The 20,414-nt window shown below is 34.0% G+C and overlaps 1 protein-coding gene across 1 annotated transcript in view; it reads right to left on the reverse strand.

The window, feature by feature from the left end:
• The window catches only part of LOC150104060 (potassium channel subfamily T member 2-like), a 165,539-nt gene extending 154,689 nt beyond the window's left edge, over positions 1-10,850 (reverse strand). Inside the window, exon 1 of the mRNA XM_090396723.1 lies at positions 10,720-10,850. The gene's annotated coding sequence lies outside the window, so the exon portion shown is untranslated. The remainder of the gene's footprint in view (positions 1-10,719) is intronic.
• Positions 10,851-20,414: the final 9,564 nt, after the last annotated feature.

A 20,414-nucleotide genomic window follows, 5' to 3' on the forward strand; every position in this document is an offset into this window, starting at 1 on the left:
CATTGAGTTCATCTATGATAATAAGGTAGTAATATCGTAAAATTCCCTAAATAGAGTGAAACGAAAGCAAATAAAAATTTAGGACTTTTTTTTTCCAGATTTAGTACCTTTTTTCCTGCATACGTTGGTACTAAATATTTTTGCTGGGTGGTCACCCTGCTGCCAGGGTAGCTAAATGTTTTCATAATTTCATATATATTTTATTTATATATTTAATATTTAATTTATATTTATATGTTTTATCCATTATGCTGCCAGAGTAGTTAAAGGTTTTTCATTATATTTTATGCTTCATATTCTATTTAATGCAAATAGTGCCATCTAGTGATATGCTTATTGTAGATTGTGCTGAGTAGCGTTGAACAATATTTATTTTCATAACTTCTTGTCTGAAATGACACACTTATTATAGCAGTTGACTGCATATTTAACACATCTTTAGAGTTACCGTATTTCCTTAATTATTGCTTGTTATTTTAGAAAGAAACTTAAGAAACTAGAATAGTGCTTCAAAGAGTAAATAAATATAAAAGCGCTATTAAAGTTACAGGAACAAACTGTTGTTCCAGTTTCGCTAAATAGCGAAATGTCGATTATTAAATTAAAGGAAAATAATTAAGACTAAGAATAAAAAAAATGAGTCTAATGGCTTCTGTTTACTTCATCTCCGTTGCTCATCAAATATATATATATACAGTTTGAACAGACGTGCAGATGGCGCAGAGGGTTAAATTCTTAGCGATCCAGTGGTTTTAAACGGCTCAGAAGGCGAGGTAGAGTGTGCTCTGAGACAATAGCACCTGAAAATCGTTAGTGACTGTGATGGGTTATTGTGCCAACCAATCCAATTGAACGTTGTCATTTGTCATGAGTTTCTGTTTTTGTTTTTTGAGTTTCATCTGTTTTTCGTGCATGAAGTGTGAACTGACGTGTTTAGGACACCGATATAGACAAGCTTTTAATATATAATTTTCTATAAATAATTTATAACTGTTTTGGCTATATTTACAAAGGGAAACAGTGCTGACGATCTATTGACTGTTTCGCTTTCTACCAGAGTTTTTGCAGATTGTATGGTTATAGTAGAAGGAGGTTGGAACTTGTGTATAAAAAAGTAAAGTGAGTTATTTCAGCCTTTCTTTGGTTCTATCCGGAAAAATAACAATTTTCCAAGTGATTATTTTTCCCGATTTCTGTGCGTATTATATTGCTGTATTTAAAAATCGTATCAAAATTCAAATTATCCATGTCTCGCTCAATTTCCCAATGATAATCTAATCTCACCACGAAGTGTAAACAAAAAACAAAACAAAAACAAAACCCTTTGTGCTTCTCAAATAAACGACGCGCGTGAAGCAAAACTATTGTTCATTTGACCTTCATGCATTTCATGTTTAAAATTATATTAATTGATAAAATAAAGTATTCAAAGTTATCCTGCAATTAATTGCATTGGACCAGTTAAGACGAGTGGCTGATGCGCTACTCTTAAAAAAAATAATAAAATAAAATAAATAAATAAATAAATATATATATATATATATATATATATATATATATATATATATATATATATATATATATATATATATATATATATATATATATATATATAACTGCGAAAAGCATAAGCGCTCCCCTTTTACAAGAATTCCCAAACCGCTCTGTATGCATTTCATTTTTACTTATGCGCCAGTCTGTCGGAGATATATTCAGAACATATGAATTTCGTGAATCCCTGTAAGGAGTGTGATCGCTTCGCTGGTTATCTACCCCAGGTCACGTTTGCAAAGGGAATCATCTTATTCTGGAATCGTAAATATTTCAATACGTATTTCTCAGGAAGATATAATTTTACTGACTTTGTATGTAAAATGATAAATCTTATTTACTTCTCACGTGGGAAAAGATATTAAGATTATATTTATAATATAGTTTCGGAAACTTAAAATCACTTCAGAACTTCATTTAGAAACCATAAATAAACAAACAAAAAACACGCTAGTACCCGAAGGTACTATCAGAGACATTCATAATTCCATCTCGTTCATTTTATGGGTAAAAAAAACCAAAATTATCTTAAATACTTCCAACTAATATGTAATGAATCTGTTCGTTAATTAACGTATACCTTATCCTTATAAGGACTGGCTTAAAGGGGCGAAGCAAGAATGCTTTTCATCTTCCCCGTTATCTGTAGAGGACAGTGTATGGATAAGGTGTTATTGAGCTATTAAAGCTCTGATCATGGCAGGAGGGTAACAGCAATAGCCGAGCCTCAGTTAGAACTTCATTGGCTACAGCATTGCCATCCATTACCCTCCAAGAGTATTGGATTGAATGAATCAATCACCGCATTTTACGGTCGATTCATCTGATCAATTAACGTATATGAAATAATTAGAAAATTATTATTTCCTGATATGAATCATCAAAAGGTGTATGAAAGAAAATTTGATTAATTTGATAAAATTTTTATTTAATCTTATTAAATATCAATCAAACATTTTAGAATTTAGTTTTCTTACGATAGCAATAGGAAAATGACACAATAGACAAATTTTGCACGCATGTTATGAACTTTGATTATCTTTCGGGGTTTGAATAAGAAGATGTTTCATATTCCTTTTTCATTTGATTTTAAGACATCCATTGCTTGAAATGCGAGAAATGACATTCTTGGGAGTTTAAATTGTCAAAAAGGACCAAATATCGTTATATAAATTCTACTGCGTGGAAAAGTAATTGAAAATTGAAATAATTGGATGTCACCTATAAATATAAAAAAAAGAGGAACGGATATTCAGGATTTCCGAATAATTATTGTAGTGGAGGAATTATTACCCTTGATGATTCGTTGTTTATGAATTGATTTTCAAATGTTTTGTTGCTCAAGAGTTTTTCTAGTTATCTCGTGTATTGATCTTATTTTTAAACATTCTCATTTACTATTTCGATTTATTTTAAGAATTCATTGATCTGAATATTTTCCCATCACGTTTCGTATATTGAAAAAAATCTATGAAATATTTTTAAAAATGACAAGAAAAAACTTCCTTGCTTCACTCTTGGATCTGACATCTTATAGAACATAATCCAGAAGTGTTTCCAAAGAGAGTGTTAAGTGCAAAATAAATGATAGCATAGAATTATAGACTCGGAAAGAGCGACGTGATAAAAATCCTTGGTCGGTGTTATAAAGCAATTAACTAGGATTTAAAGTCTTAAGTTACGTAATGAGAGGAAATACGTGTAGAACTTAGTGAAGTAACATTTATTTTTCAATTCGCCGTAGCAGTTTCTTATCGACTCGAGATTTCATGGCATTTGATGGTTATAATGAATGTGTACCCACTTTAATGAATTCTTGCCTCTATTACGACGACGATGTATTGTTATCTACTGTTTACGCTGCAACCAATCCTACATTGTCGATAGAATTAGACATTATCCTACTCTGCTTCTCCAGTTGATTGGTTAAAACACTAATGAAGTGGATTTAGAAATAGTGAATAACGTGACTGATATAATCTGCAATCTTAGAACAGTTATCTATTTGTTCCTGATGTATTCATGGAAAATATTAGATAAATACCAAGAAAATTGCTATTTGTATTTTTCCTGCGAGTGTATAAGAGGAAAGAGAAAGTTCATTATGAAGTAGATTACTGGAAGTAGTAGAAAAATCGACGACAAGGAACTAAAGATTAGTTTTGGGAAATCTGATGTAAAGTGAGTCAACTAAAGCTTACATATGCAGTCAAAGCTAAATTGAAGAAAATGGATGATCCTATAAGAATATGTAATTGAGAACAAATCTAAGCCTAATTAGGCATCAAAGCTGCCTAGCCACCAGAAAATTGGAAATTCTAGTCCCTTTTTAGCCTTCTAAATTTTTTTAGCCATCATCTAATGTCATTTAGATGACTAAATGACATTAGATGAAGGCCACTTCGCTATTTTAAGAGAAGAGGTAAACTGAGCAGTTAATGTTTTGAAGATGGGAAAATATAAAAAATGGGAAACTAAGCATAGATGGAATAAACTGCTGAAAGCAGAGGGAGAACCTATCAATAGATGTCCTGCCCAAAATTAACCAAGATATGTGGAACAATGAATCATGGCCTAAAGATTGGTGCATCTCTGTTCTGATTCCTATTCGTAAGAAAATGGAATACTGCAAAATGTATCAGTTATAGAACTGTCAATGTAATCAATTATCCAAGCAAAATGTTCATAAAATGTTACTCTCTAGGATTGAGAGGAAAATAGAAAGTATACGTTCCAAGCAGGATTCGGTAAAAACAGAAGTATAATAGATCATTTATTTACAATGCATCTCATTGGAAAAAAATATATTGAACATAGAAAATACTTTATCATAATGTTATAGATATAAATAACATATTCGATTCATTATGCATAAGGCATTGTGGAGAATATTGAACTAGTATGGAATAGATAATAGAACAGTGCGCCTAATTAAAACTCTTTACCGTTCCTCAGAGATGTTAATAGAAATCAATGGCAACTACAGCAATACTTTCAAAATGGAAAGAGGTGTATATCAAGGCTGCATACTTTCGCCAATGCTTTTTAACCTTTATTTGGAATATATAATAAACTTAGCCTTGGAAAACAGTGATATTGAGATTCCAATTGGTGGCAAAAAATCAATAATCTCATATTCGCCGATAACATGGACCTAATAGCAAAGAATGAACATCGGTTACATGAATTAACAGGAGTTTCTAAGTCACTTAGTGATTATGGATTCAGCATTCACAAATGAAAAACGTTGTCTCTGGGCAAACATAGACAACGTTTTTTATCATGTTTAGGAAAACTGTCTAAACATGATATTAAAGCATGTATTGCTAAAGCAACTGTTGCCCTTCAGAGGTTTTGTTGGTCTTGGATGGACAATAAAATACAACCAGTCAAAACTCTGTCTTAATACGCGGATGTGGAAGTTGGACGTTGCTAAAGGAAGATGAGATGAGAAAAAAATATTATTGGTCTTCCAAATAAAATTCTGAAGAAAGATTTCGAAAATACAACACACACTACTGGTAACAAATGTCGAGGTTAGAAGGAAAATCAGCTCCATTCTCAGAACACAAGAAAATATCATCACTATAATACGTCGAAAATTGCTCCACTGGCTGGATCACAGACTAGGGCTGATAGTTTACCAAAAATAGAACTAGAGGAACTGACTTCAGCTAAAAATGCCTGGGCGACATCGAATCACTTGGATGGATAATATTAGAAAATGGACTAATTCTTCGTACTCCACCTCATTAAGAAGATCCCAGGAGTGAAATACTTCCCAACGGTCTATAAAGACTATAGAAGAACGCTATGAAACTTAAAGGTCATAAATGGTATTAAAATCTAACAAAAGGCAATATTTGGAGAAAGTTATCTTTACTGATTTACAGAACATTTCATGTTGATGTGTATAAGTGATAAGGAACGACCATACAAAAAAAAACATAATAGCCACTGTGACAGAAGAAAGATGTAACAGGAGGAAAGCCAAAGATGTTTGATGAGAACTGAAATTCAATTCTCCTTCTCTTATTTAACAATCGAATAGCTATCAGCCTGTAATTGATCCAATCAGATGATCTCTTGCCAGAACTCAAGATCAACTGTATTGACTCCATATTCAGAAAAATTCGAAATGTTCGTTCAGATATTCTTTATCTTGTTATTAAGCTATTCGTATCAGACAGACATCGGAAACAAAACGTTCCAGTGGATTATCATGATCAGATTCCTGAAAGGTGCTATGATGAGATGAATACAGATTTTTTTTTCTTTTGCATATTTAGGCTACAGCAGGAGACATCTCATGATAGGAGAACTTCGTTTTTTGTCTCCCTCCGCTGTTTAAATTTAGCGATGCAGAATATATTCACATAATAGGAATTGGGATTCATATGTAAGAAGAGCACATAATTTACATTGATGTATTTCTACTCTAAAGGCGATGGGTAATTTCGAGATGATAAACAATCTATTCATTATGATAAATCGTCTGTCAATAGTTGAAGGAATATGAGAGTAATTAAGTCATCCTTCTTTTCTATGCCAAAATACAAAAATGATCATAGCAAACGCTGTAAGAGCAGCAGAAATATTTCAGAGAGAGAGAGAGAGAGAGAGATCATGAAGCATCTGGACCACTGAATCTAATATCTTAATCACTTAAAGCCAGCCACCAAGCAACATTATATTGCATTATGTATGTCCTTTAATTATCACAAGATTGCCTCAAGATCGACTGGCTATAAATATTATACGATTCTGAAGTAACATTTCTGATTTTATAGGCAAACTACGGAGCATATGCTACACTGGCGAAGAAACATGCAATTTCTTGAGTAGCAGTATTTAAAACCATCATGGAAAATAATGTAATAAATTGGTGTTAGAATTGAGCCGAAGGGTAGCAGAACACTATCATTGAGAAGACAAAAGTAATGTTTATCAAATTTAATTTGTTTGTAATAGATGACAAACATATTCGTGTCTTCAGCTTATGGACATTATATGCATCGAATTATAAAGTAATATTTTGTCATCTTACATGATATCCTCTGTCCAAAAAGAAACCGAACGTTTCGAAAATAGAGGAAACTAGTGGCGCCATCCTGTTGTATCTTTTTGTTGTCGAAAGCGGCAGCCTTCATTATTAGTGTTGTGTCAGCTGTTCATGACATTTGTTTCGTTACAAGCCGAGTTATAGTGCCAAGAGTGACAGTGTGTTTTGACGTACGGTCGGTCGTCACGATATTCATGCCGTACGCGACGAATTCTCGCTATCAATCGCTTCAAAACTTCGAGATAAAACTCACTATTGATGGCTTGGCCAGGTGGAACGAATTCTTTGTGGATAATGCCCTTGGAATCGTAGAAACAAATCAGCATTGTCTTTACTTTTGACTTCTCCAAGCGACTTTTTTTCGGATGCCCCTTTTCTGGTGGTCTCCATTCAGCACTCTGGCGCATTTTTTCGGGCTCATACTCAAAACACCAGTAACAATCGTTTCAAGGAAGTTTGACCTCATTAAAACCGCCTTACGAGCGGTTTTAATGAGGTCCTTGCAGTGTTCAATTCGATACATTTTTTGGCCGTCGGTTAACTTGTGGGGAACAAATCGCGAATTCAATTTACGAAGGCCCAAACCTTCGGTCAAAATGTTGTGCACAGTTGAGTTTGGAATCCCCAATTCATCTTCAATCAATCTCACGGACGATGTCGGGTTTTCTTTGATGAAATCACGCACGTTTTGAATGTTAACTTCGCTTAGTCCAGGTTTTGGACGGCCCGGCTTTTCGTCGTCCTCAAGCGTCTCACAACCACTTTGAAATCGCTTAAACCACTCGTAAACTTGAGTACTGGACCATCGTATGCTTTTTTGAAGCATTTGATCCGTTTCGGTAAAACCTTTACCAAGTTTAACACAAAAGTCAATCGTAGCTCTCTGTTTGAAATTCATTTTCCGACCGTTGGTCCAAACACACTTTCACTCTTGGCACTATAACTAAGCTTCTAATGAAACAAATATAATAAACAGCTGACACACCACTAATGAAGGTTGTTGCTTTCGACAACAAAAAGATACAACAGGTGGTGCCACGAGTTTTTTATATTTTCGAAAAGTTCGGTTTCTTTTTGGACAGAGGGTGTATATTATTTCTCGTCAATCTAGAACTTAAATATTGTTCAGACCTATTTTGTTACTTTAACTTAAAATATAATATAATCTCAATCCCAAAATAATAATTTGTCTCATAATATTTAAGCCAAATGTTTGATTAGAAATAAAACGAAACTCCAGCATTTTTGCCAAATAATCAGCCAATAGTGTTTACACATTGATGACAGATCATAGTGCTTAGACTCTGAAGGCTATCATTTGTGGGATTGCTGATGTAGATATGACGTACTGTCATTATCTTGAACTGCGGATTCATTAGAGCAGGAAGAGGGACAAATAATGTTAAAATAAAGCACTTATCTTAAAGGGAAAATTTAAATTAACAAAATAAGATACCGATATTTAAGCGGTAGACGACTACAAACTATGGACAAAGATGAAAAGAGAATAAAATATTAAGAAGTAAAAATGAACATGAACAAAGGAAACTGAGATGCCGTGAATCTACCAAACTGAGATGCTACGAAAATTCAAGACTTTCGGTGATATATTTGAAAGTTTTCTGCGGTGTAATGCAATTCATTTGTTTGTCACCACTTTAAATTTACTAATGCAAATAACATATGAAGCAGCGTCACATACTTCGCCTCAAGGAAAATTGTAAAGAGATGCGAATCTAACAAATCCACACTTCGTTAACCGGCAATCTATTCCTTTAAGGCCGAACTGAGCGCAAGTGAATAGAAACAGGTGTTCTTGTCATCTCAGTAAGTGAGCTCTATCTCGCAAGTATTTCTTGAGGGGGTAAGTTAAGGAATAACGTACCTTATTTAAATACGTTTATATTATGAGCATAATTTGCATGTGTATACGTATATACGTACAAGCTTGCCTGTTTTATGCGACTATATTTTCATTACTTCGTGCTCAAAGAGGTGTGGTTATTGAGTCGGGACGCTTCAAACTGCTTTCGATATTAGATTTTGAATTATATATGAGCAAAATAGGATATTATAATTTAATCGAGTTTATTTACAGATGATTTTAACAAGAGAAAAAAGAATTAAACGAATTGCATTTTAGACTTTCGGGTCTATTGATGTCCTTTAAAGATGACATTGCTCGTCTGTTCAATTGATAATAAAATATAAATTAATAAAAAAAAGAGCAACGGTAGAAGTAAGTTATTTTTTACAGCGCTTTTCACTGCGCATTTTAAACAACACAGTAATTGGCTAATATTACAAAAAAAGCGCTGTTAGCTTTAAAAATTAATATTATACAAATTAGATCTAAATTGTCTTTAAAGGGAGAAAATAGCTAATAAAGCAGATAGCATAAATGCCTCGAAAAATAATTAGGATATAAATATTCTTCTCCACTAATTTGTAGTTTAGAACTTGTTTTATGGACGCTAATATTCCTGAAATAATCTCATTCTGTCCTAAGAGTGAGAAAGATGAGCGCGTTGACCGTTAGTAGTGTAATTAGCGATCTAATAATTTGTTGCATAACCATAACTGCACTGTACAGCAGAGACAGCTCAGATTAAATTTAACATATTTTCCCAACCTCTTCAGTCGATTTTAGATTATTTTCTGAATCATTTGTGTTGTTCTTTAAGAAAGGATGAGTTACATTTTTATCACACTTTTGAATAATTCAAACTTTGTCCAACTACAATGTGATACTATTTTATTCATATAAAAGGAAACGAATCTATGCATTTACTTTTATGAGTTTTGATTCTGGCAAAACTATCCAATTGTCTTTTGACTTATTTTATATGATTTTTGAAGAATAAAACTAACAGCCTTGTTATAATTTTCAAAACGCATAAATGAATAAGTATAATTAAAAATGTTTTAATTTCTTAAGAAAATAATTTAATTTTATATATAGTTGGAAATAAAATGGTTTAATAATAAAAATAAGAATATACTCTTTATAAATAACAAATTTATTTCAGCTACCAATTAATTAATTTCATATATAAAATATAACTATTAGCGATACTAAAAAGCATTACTGATATGTTGTGCATGCAGCATTTTATTCCTAAGACGTTTTTCTTGTCCTGAAAAAACTAATCATATGAACTGCATGGATAAAATTAACAATCATAAAAGCAAAAATATTTTATCCGCAGATAAAAAAAAGGAACCACTAATATAAAAGCACATATATCCAATAATTAATAACGGAATATTTGTATGTTGTCTAGTATTTTACTTGGAAAGCAGTGATTCAAATTGCATCGACAAACTTAAGATAATGATTGGACTCGTATTTAAATAGAGAGCATACGATATTCAAAGCATGAAAGACGGAATTATTTTATACTAGGCACTTTGATATTAATGGTATGAAGAAATCAATCTTTCATGAATGAATCAAGATGTGTTCTAAAAGAACAAAAATATATTCGGTTAAGAACTTATAAGTCCAATCTCTTAGTCTAGTTGCATAGTTCATAATTTATAATGTTTAACTGTTTTGGATGTATAATTCGCCTCGATATTTACAGAGCTAATATTTATCTAATTATGTAAGCATGAGTGCAGACAGTAGGATGCATAGTTAATACATGGAGGAGTAATTTGCAGACTCGCAATCATAACAGCTCTCTGATACTACTACATTTATGAATAAATTAAAAGAATAGAGGGGATACATGAAAGTGTTGGTTACTGTAAGTTCTCTTTGAATTAAAAGCAACTATCGAAGTCTCATCAGGTTAAAGAATTCATCTAGCAACTTTGTCACAATTTTCCAGTAGGCTATTAAAATACGAAAGATAAATGATTCTACAAGTAAAATAATATCTGTTTTCAACACTACAAATATAAATTCCATTCTGGAGAGATCAGAAAGAGAAACGAGATTAAAAAAAGCTCACTATAAATGGTTTTAAAATAATCTTATTAAAAGAAATTTCAAATAATCTTATCTGTAGCACAGGAAATAGATTCCGGAGATTACTCTCGACCTCTGATAATCTCCAAAAAGTTGGAGAGAGAGAAATAGTTATCCAATTACACCTTACCGCACAGTTGCAGACAGATCATTATCCAACAGGTCCGGTAGGGAAAGTCAACAACATATTACAGATAAGAAGCAAAAGAGAATTATCTGTGGCACTTGGCATCTGCACAGGGAAACAAGCACGGAGTTTCTCCTAGTCAAGGGTTTACACCAGAAAATCGCGTTCGTTTGTCACTAAGTATGTTACGAAGTATTTCAGTTATCCCGGATAAACACCGTGTTACTTGACCATGCCCGTCTCCGACTCTAGTGTTAAGTGACAGCCACACACAGCCGCTGTAGGGGAAATGAACTCTAGGCAGCTAAACAGAGGCTTAGTTCATAAAGTTGCCGCTGGTGTCGTTGAAATCTTTCAATGACGCTACGCTGTCTACAAGTTCGCAGACAAAATGAAAACCGGAATGTTTGTTGGCAGTTGGAGAAAGAGAAAGAAGAATTGAAAAAGTGTGTATGATGCGCATGTTTTTTTTTATTACATTATGTGTTCGATGAGAAACGTCACGTGTAATTTAATAATATAAAGACTGAAGTGGAGTACTGTGCTGGAATAATTGAGTTTTGTGACTCTGTTGTTCACTGAGCTCTACAATACGAATGATACACTTATAATTTAAATGCCCCTTTAATGGTCGTTTTGCCGCAAGACTTTTAAGGATAAGAATTCATTTACAAAATCACTATGATTATGGGGGTTTGGCGATGTGCTCATTATTTACGAAAGACTTCTTTGCTAAACTGTATACTGCACGTACACACAAAATAGTTATTCAGAACTTTTGGTTTGAAGTTTGACTTTGCTTGTCATTTTGCAGTGATGCAAGTTTCGACCACACCCACATAATAGAATAGTAGAACAGAGAGAGAGAGAGAGAGAGAGAGAGAGGGTGTATGCATGCGTAATATAGTGTATGATTTATTGCAAACACACGATTTCTGTAGTTGATAATTGTTTTTGTTTTATACAATGAAGTGTTTTGGATGAATAAAATATGTATTAGAGTGCAATGACACTTTCATAATATTTGTTTCCAGGAACGAATTATATGAAAATTAATTAATGATTCTCATTAGCATTACAACCATCAGTTGTCGATAAACTATTTTTCGTTGTGTGTGTGCGTGCATGGCCGATTCAGTATTTTGCAGTGTTCAAACGTTTCCGTTTGCCTAGAGTAGTTCTTTTGGGATGAGTTCGGGACTTTTATGCAAGCCAGTCATGTTTTTTCAAATAATGTTTCTTACATTCATGTCACAATATCTTAAAGATTCAATCCCTTTTAATCTGCCAAAAATCCATGTTCACAATAAGTTAAACATTAAATCCGATTCCATTTCCTTCGAATCCATGTAAAATACTACCATCAGTAGGACATGATGTATTGTCAAGTTGAAAGAGACAGATTTCATCCCTAAAACTGATGCAAGTGGAGCGGTGGTCTTACGCAGGCCGATGAAATTAATTGCCCACCTGACAACAATCAAGAAACATCCACGCCCAAGGAGGAATTCGAATCCGCAGCTGGCTGGTTGGAGAACAGGCAGCACACCAACCATCCGACCAACTAACCCAATTACAACGTCCTTTACACTATTGTATTCTGCACTGTCGATTTCTATGGTTGATGTTCGGCTTGTGTAGATGCCGTTCGAAACTGCCACAAAGCAGTTAGTCTTTCATGATTCAAACATGTTGAATATCCATCCGAGCTCATTCTTCCAGGAGCAACAATCAAAGTCCTAATTCATTCCTGGAGAAACAGCTCCAGACCATTATATTTCTTCCACCAAACTTCACAGTTGGTAATGAAACACTGGGACATAACGCATTATCCAGGTTTCCGCACCCCCACACTTTTCATCCAATCAGCTCTAGGTGTAGTGTGCTTAGTAGTTCCATGTCGTCAGATTTCCAATGTTCTAAGGACCATTGGAACGTTGGAAATCTGATGACAATGTTCCAGGGACCAATTATTTTATATGACTCCCACCCATGAAAAGTTATGTCTATAGTACATTAGTACCATGGGGTGTTAATTTTATAATTTTTCAATTTTTAATCTATTTTTACCTAGTCCGTCCAGCAACCATGCTCTAGAGACTAAATGTGGAACTTTTCAAGTCACTTCGAGTACCAACAAACGGCGCTGTGATCTTACACCGGCGGATGAAATTAATTTCCCACCTGAGAACAATCGGAAACATCCACGCTCATGGAGGAACTCGAATCTGCAGCCTGCTGTTTGGAGAACAGGCAGCTACATTAACCATTCGACCGACTAACCCAATTGCAATGTGTTTTACATTATTTTCTACACTGTCGACTGCTATGGTTGATGTTCGGCTTGTGTAGCTGAGGTTCCAAAGAAACCAAGATACTGAGGTAACAGAAATATAGATTTCTGTTACCACAGTGTGAATGACAGATACATATCGCTTTACCTAAGCTATTCTGTGCATAATCAGGAATTATTCTCCCAAAGGAAACATTCAGGGCAGTAGGATTCACAAAGCGTGTGTAAAGTTATTCAAGAATAGAGATTACTATAATTAAGTTGTCGGAATCAATTAAAATAAATTAAATTTAATTTGGAATTTTCTTTTTTAGAGGTTGAACTAAGCGTCTCATTAGTACAAAACTAATGAGACGCTTAAACTAATTATACATTCTGCAGAGACAAGAGTGTCTTTTTATTATTCGAATGTATTAAAAACGATCAATTAAGTAAATTATCTACGCCAGTTACAAAAGTCACAGTGGAGCTTTCCCTAGTGGCCTACGGTCATGAGAAATGTTGTCAGAAAAATTTGATTTGTATGCACTGCAACGGGAAATCATGAATATTTAATTAGGACACAGACTAAAGAAATAAAGATTCAATGCACAGTTCTTTATTTATTTTGAATATAATAAAAGTTCGATTCTTTTTTTTACATCCGATTTTAAGTCAAAACATTGCTTTAATTAGCAAACAAAATGTCAGTGCATAAATCTTGTTTTTGAATAGTTACTGCAAAATGTTTAACGCATTTGATTTTCACGACAGAACTATCAAAAATAAAAATATAATAACTTGTAAAGGTAAATATTATATTAATATATTTAATTATTTGAATTTTTACCGAAACATAAATATTATATTAATAATATACTAATACACTCTTTTAAAATGTATATAAACTAAACCAAAAGAATTCCAGCAAATTGATCTTTTTATTGGTTGGATTGATAAATAAGGGTGATGCATCTTGAATACAATCTTTTTATGATTATTTTACCCAGTCTAAGTTGAGTTGGCCATGCTACACCAATTATCTATGTTTGGCGTCTGTCTGGTTAAAATTAAAGAGTTTATTAAATTACAAAAAATGCAAAATTGTTTTCGTTTGTTCCGTGAAAAAGAACAATAAAAGAAAGGAAGACGAAAGAATCAGCAACAAATTCTACAGAGAAGAGACGAAAACTCTAAATAGGTCATAAACATACTGGGATTTTATGTTATTTCTGTATTGTTTTACACTGAATAGAGTGTTCTGGAGGCATTCAATGTTGCGGTTTTCACCGAGTGGAACAAATACTCCGAATTGTTTTCTTTTATAGTCTACTTATCTCAATAGCCGATATTTGCAATCCTATGCTTTAGTCTATTTTCATTTTAGAATTAGAAATTATTTGATGTTTTCTTCCCTACATCAACACGCAAACATTTTTGAGTAAAACCGGACGTGTAAATGTAATGAAGGCCAAATAATACAAGACTCAAAAAAAGCCTGTTTTTTTTTTGGTAGGAAATGTGGTAAAGGTTGTATGGGCTATGCAGGGATCACTCCCTAGTTTTATACTGCTAATCACTGAACTGATGAGGCAGTTATACGAGCCAATCTAGTAGAACACTACAAACAAAATTTCTGGGTTTAAGAGATGAGGGTTCTGATTTTCATGTTAGATGATGGGGGAGAGATTTGAATACAACTGCCTATTGTGGCATTTTAGAATTCGCTATTTTAGAGAAAGGGAGTCGGAAAAATATAATACTTAGTGATATATGGAGAACGTACACTAGGGTTTTCACAAATTAAGAAACAGAGAAAAAGCAATCACGATAACTAGGGGGGGACGAAAGGAACAACATCTGAAAGGCAAGTGCATTATGTAAAAAGTGATGCTGAATCTGGTTATCACAGATGAATGGAGAGATATATGCAAATGAGCCACGGCATAAAAGCGCGTGTTTTGGGTAGTTTTTTCATTTCGTGTCTGGAATGAGAACAAAACATTTCGTGATAGCAAAATTCTTGGATATAGCTGCAAGGTATCATTTAACCGATGAAATCAGGTGGCCAACCATCGCGAGACTAAAGGTTCACCAAAGCCAGGCGGATGTAGCCAGATGGTTGCATGTGCGAGTCCTTCCTTGGTTCAAAGACTATGTAATTAATTCCAACAGTGGTGAAAGGTATCTTGGAGATACCATGAAGGAAGACCAGGGGCTACAACCGCAGCAGGTGACTGATTATGTGCTCGCCGATACACGAATGCTATCTCGAATCAGCTACGATCTGACCTCTCGTAGGCTGCAAAACCAGTACTATCTGCTTCCACTGTACGTAGAAATTTTCAAGAAGATAATCTGTATGCTAGACGACAGGTAAACTAATATCCTCACGCTAAAGCAAAGTAGAGAATGTCAGACTCTATGTCAACACCGACCACCCCAAGACCAATGGGGGTCGGTGTTGTTTACAGACGAATCTCGATTTGCTTTACAACGCGATATCAAGCGTGTTCTAATCAGAATAGAACCATGGACATATTATAATCCCTCTAATATCCGCGAAAGGGGAACTTATGGTGGAGACAGCGTGATGGTTTGAGGAGATATCTCGTTGGGCGGACGCACTGCATGAGCTCATTACAGATTAAACATAAACAGAAGTCAAGATATATGTAACATTTATATACGAAAACGTCATTATTGATATAAAACAATTCTTTTCTAATATAGTGACTTTTGCTGCGTGTCTTATACACCGTTTGTTACAATATACACCGTGCTGTATATTGTGACAAAGCTGAAAAGAAAATTTTAATCTTCTAATAGGTTGTGATATTTAGCGGTGATGCATAACGAAAGTAGGAAAAGATTGTGTTGTCGTCACTTCGAACAGATACGGAATTTCTCTTCTAAATATGGATTTGTTTCGCCCGGTAGACGAAAATTCGCTTCGCTATCATGAACTCCGCTATCAGGATGACTTAGCGATACCTTTTATTCCTTTCCTTTTGAAGTTGTATTTGTTGAGCCTAAAACTTGTCCCATACTACTAGAATCTTGAGTTATTAAAATCAATAGTTGTTTGCACCTTATTTCTCAAATCTTCCATTAACTGTGATACTCTGGATCGTTTCGAATGCATCCCTTCCTTTCATTCTGAAACAATATTTCGGAATGAACGAAAGGAAGAATTCTATGTACTCATGGAACTAGACTGAAAGCTGTGACCTAGTCAATAAACGTTACTTTGCCATAAAAGCTTAAGCTAGAAGGTATTTGCATTTTCTCTTACCAAGTAATTCTGATTTGTGCATATTTGCTCTTTCAGCAATCGTGACATTTGCCATGAGCTTGGATCTCCACTGGAATAAGAACGTTTATTGAGGATTTTCAACTAAATTTGAAGTGAACGATCTCATGCGAAGGTGAATATTATTTTTCGTACAGCAAACACGGATCATTCATCCTTTCAAACATGCAAATGGATAGAACACACGTAATTAACAGACATAATAGGCTTAATGCATATAATACGCAGAGATAGCTTTGATTCAGTAATTGCTTTCGACTGAATGTAAAATGTATAACCATGCTTTTATAGTTTTTAACTTGCGACCATAACCCTCACTGTGAGTGATTTGGATTGTCTTGGACAATCCACATTCAAACAGTAACATTCTTCAACTTTATTAAAGTTTTAACTCTTTAAATATGTGTTCTGAAGATCTTTTTTAATGGAAGAAAAAATGAGCGAAGAACAACAAAATTAAGAAAAACTGCTTTATGTTATTGTCTTTTATAATTTAGAAAAATGTGCATAAAGCATAATCTTTAAATATAGTTACTGCAACTAGATGTTTAATTCTTTCATCATTTTGACGTTTCTATATCCATTTATATGGAATTACTGAGATTATGCATTTACTAACCCACCGAGATATCTAATCATGATTTCTGTATCATCATCTCGCTGTACTTACTGCTTTGATGTAATATCAGAGTATTGGAACGGAATATATTGCCTTCTGATTAAAATTATTACGAATGTGAGACTTTAAAAGAGCAATGAACGTTCTTACTTTTCGACATCATCTATCATCTGTCATCCAATTTGTCATTTCTATTTTAATATTTAGTTCTGTCGATAGAAGTTTTTTCCGTTACATCATTAGGAATAATAAAATATTTAATGTTCTTTGTACTGGAATTTGTTAGCTTCATTAAATCGTTCTTATAGAAATACTTCTTATCTAATAAAAATTGCTTTGATCTGCAGTAGTTTCTTTCTTTACTGATTTTGAGGCTACGTTCATCTTAATGTTCTCAATCCATATCAATGTTGACGTATAATTGCTACCGTTGGAAGCGGCTTTCGTCTGGTATGTAACCCAAAGCCTCATAAAAAAGAAGTTGATTTTTCGGAACGTTTTCTATTTTTATGCATCTGTATTTTATGTTATGCATTTTCCTGTAGCTTATAATTCTTTTCGATATTTATTGCGCATGATTGTTGGTTGATGATACAGTACTCCTTTCTAATGACATGGAAGAACTAGGACAAATTCTTAACATAATTAACAAGATCAGTAATAACAGAGGACTTCAATTAAATCCTAGCAAGACAAAGATTATGGTTCTCAAAGGAAATACAAACAGGGAAGCTCTTGAGAAACAAGTTTACCTTAATGGAAAAAGAATTGAGGAAGTGATCAAATTTGAGTACCTAGGATCTATTATTAATGTGAAGAATTGCTGTTTAGAAGAACTCAGAAGAAGATTAAGAATGGCTAAAACAACAGTCAGAGACTTGTCTAAAATCTGGAAGGATATGGATCTATCTCCATGAGAAGAAAGTTGAGCATTTTGGATGCAGTTGTTTTTCGAACAGCGACTTATGGATGTGAGACTTGGAACCTAAAGAAGTCGGATAAGAAAAGGATATCTGCTTTTGAGATGTGGTGCTACAGAAGGGTGATGAGGATATCATATACTGAAAGGGGTACAAATGAATGGGTGTTAGAAAAGATCAGTAGAACTTTAAGACTCTTTAAGGATATTGACAAAAGAAAGTTAAAACATTTTGGACACATTGAAATGATGGAAGAAGGACTTCTCAGAACAGTAATAGAAGGTAAAGGTCCTGGAAAGAAAGAGGAAGGGGTAGACCATCAATGAGATGGATGGATATTGTGTGCTGAGCAACTAATCTTCAGAGAGTTGAAGTCTCCAGAAAAGCAAACAACAGGACTACATGGCGAAGCCTGGTGTGGCGCATCACTGAGCATCGGAGTGACTATACAGCATCTGTGGATGTCCAGTGAACATAGATGGTTGTTGGTTGGCCTCTTTTTTTTTCATTTGACCCGAATGTTGCTTCTCAATGCATATGATAGTTATAAGAGATTTACAACCACCATATTATATGGATTACTGTTCGTGTAGTTAAATGCTCGAAGAATAAACCCATTTTATCGTAATTTCACAATGATGACTTTAAAGTCGAAGTAAGGATTAGAACATCATGAAAAGCGAAAATCTTCGTGTATTGTGTGGCTCTACTTGTCTAAGGTATTTTTGATGATATTTTTGCAAACTTAAATACTTATTTTCAGAGAAAACATGGTTTCTATTTCAGGAACTATATTCGGGGCGAGAGGTTGCGAACAGCGGTGATATTTTCCCTTTTCCCTGGGTGTGTCCCTGGGTGTGAAAATAGCAAACGAAAGCTATCATAAGGAATGATAAATTCTATGATGTTTCACGTGAGGCGCTAAAATTCTATCAATATTCGTTGCATTCATATAAACCGCCATCGTTCTTTCCCTGTCTTATCCTTGTACTCAAAGACCTTCGGAGTAAACCACACGTTATGTTAATCTGTTAATGCTGATGTCATAAAAATTTGCCATGTGATTGAAAATATATGATTACTATATACTTTCACACTATAATTGGCAATTCATGTTCACGTTCATTGCCAAGCTGAAAATTGGAATTTCGTGTGGTAGCCAAATTTTTTTACTTGATAGCGACATCCACGCGATAACGCGTGATATGCAACCAGGCGAGAACTCGAATCACGTGATATCGCGTGAGTGGCAATGAACGTGTTCATAACACGCTTTCTTGATTAATCACAGACTGAGTTTTATTATGGCCACGTTTTCTTTTGGGATTGATGGAAAAACAAGAATATCGGTTTGATTTTCAGACTTCAGTAGAGATCATCGTCATTAAACACCAGTAATCATGGGCGATTACAGCGACAAACTACAGTCAGCCAATGAAAGAATAGAGAGAGAGAGAGAGAGAGAGAGAGAGAGACTAACGGCTGAGTTCGCAATGTATCCTGTCAATTCGAATAAGAGGCTCAATGACTCAATCACAACAGTAATAAAATGAATTTCGTGACAAAAACCGACAACAAAGCTGTTGCTTTTTTGCTGCACTCTTTTTGTAATATCATTTTAGTAAGCTTTCAGGAAGAGTAAGATAGGTCTTAGTGAGTTATAATCGGCTTGAAATTCAGACAATCACAATATATTTTCTGAAATAACATAGTTCATAAGCTTACAACATTTACGTTACACTTACCAGCAAGGGGAAAAAAGCATTAACTGTAAGAGAGCGTAAGAAAATGACATTCTCAGTATAAGTGCGATGATAATAACCAGAATGACAATTAATTTCTTCGTAATATTCTTAAAGGACTTTTTAAGTACTTTTTGATTACAATGGTTTACTTAAACGCATCTTCAGAAAGACAAAAATGACTTTTAGTAGTTTTTTTTTTCTTGGTTATTTCTTTTAATGGAGTTTAATTAAGGGATCCAATTTCCCAACGCAATTGTATTTGGATTCAAAGCAGCAGCTTTCGTAAGTTACTCAACATCCTATTAAGGAGGAATTTTTACACATCTTCATCACGGTGCTGTTGTTATCATCTAACAAGAGTACACACTTATCTGTAGTCAGTGCTTTCATATTCTTTTTTTTTAAACCTCTCTTATGGTTTAGAAAAGGCTCCCAATTTAAAATATGCATTAAGAACCTTTTGAAGCGTCTTTCTTTCTTTTGAAATATCTTTTAAGAAAACTTCTTGCGATAACAAAGGACTCAAGGCTTCTAGAGAAAGAGAGAGGGAGAGAATGTTAGTTTTATGCAGATGGAAGTTTTTATTTCTTCTTTATCTTATTATTTGTGTATTAAATAACCAATTGTGCGAACTGTTGTGTGTGTGTGTGTGTTGTGTGTGTGTGTGTGTTGTGTGTTTACTCGCTACCTTGACATGGTAGCCTGCTTATATAAAATACTGCCATGCGGAGAAAGATTCTTCATTTACAAAGACTGTTTTAAATATTTTATGTATTTATTAGATTAAATGCGAGTTATGGAGTGGAAGAGAGTGCTTTTTATTTTAGAT

This window comes from Typopeltis vanoorti, chromosome 8 (genome assembly GCF_054136105.1).
Source record: "Typopeltis vanoorti isolate ZY-2024b chromosome 8, IOZ_Tvanoo_1.0, whole genome shotgun sequence".
Lineage (NCBI taxonomy): Eukaryota > Metazoa > Arthropoda > Arachnida > Uropygi > Thelyphonidae > Typopeltis > Typopeltis vanoorti.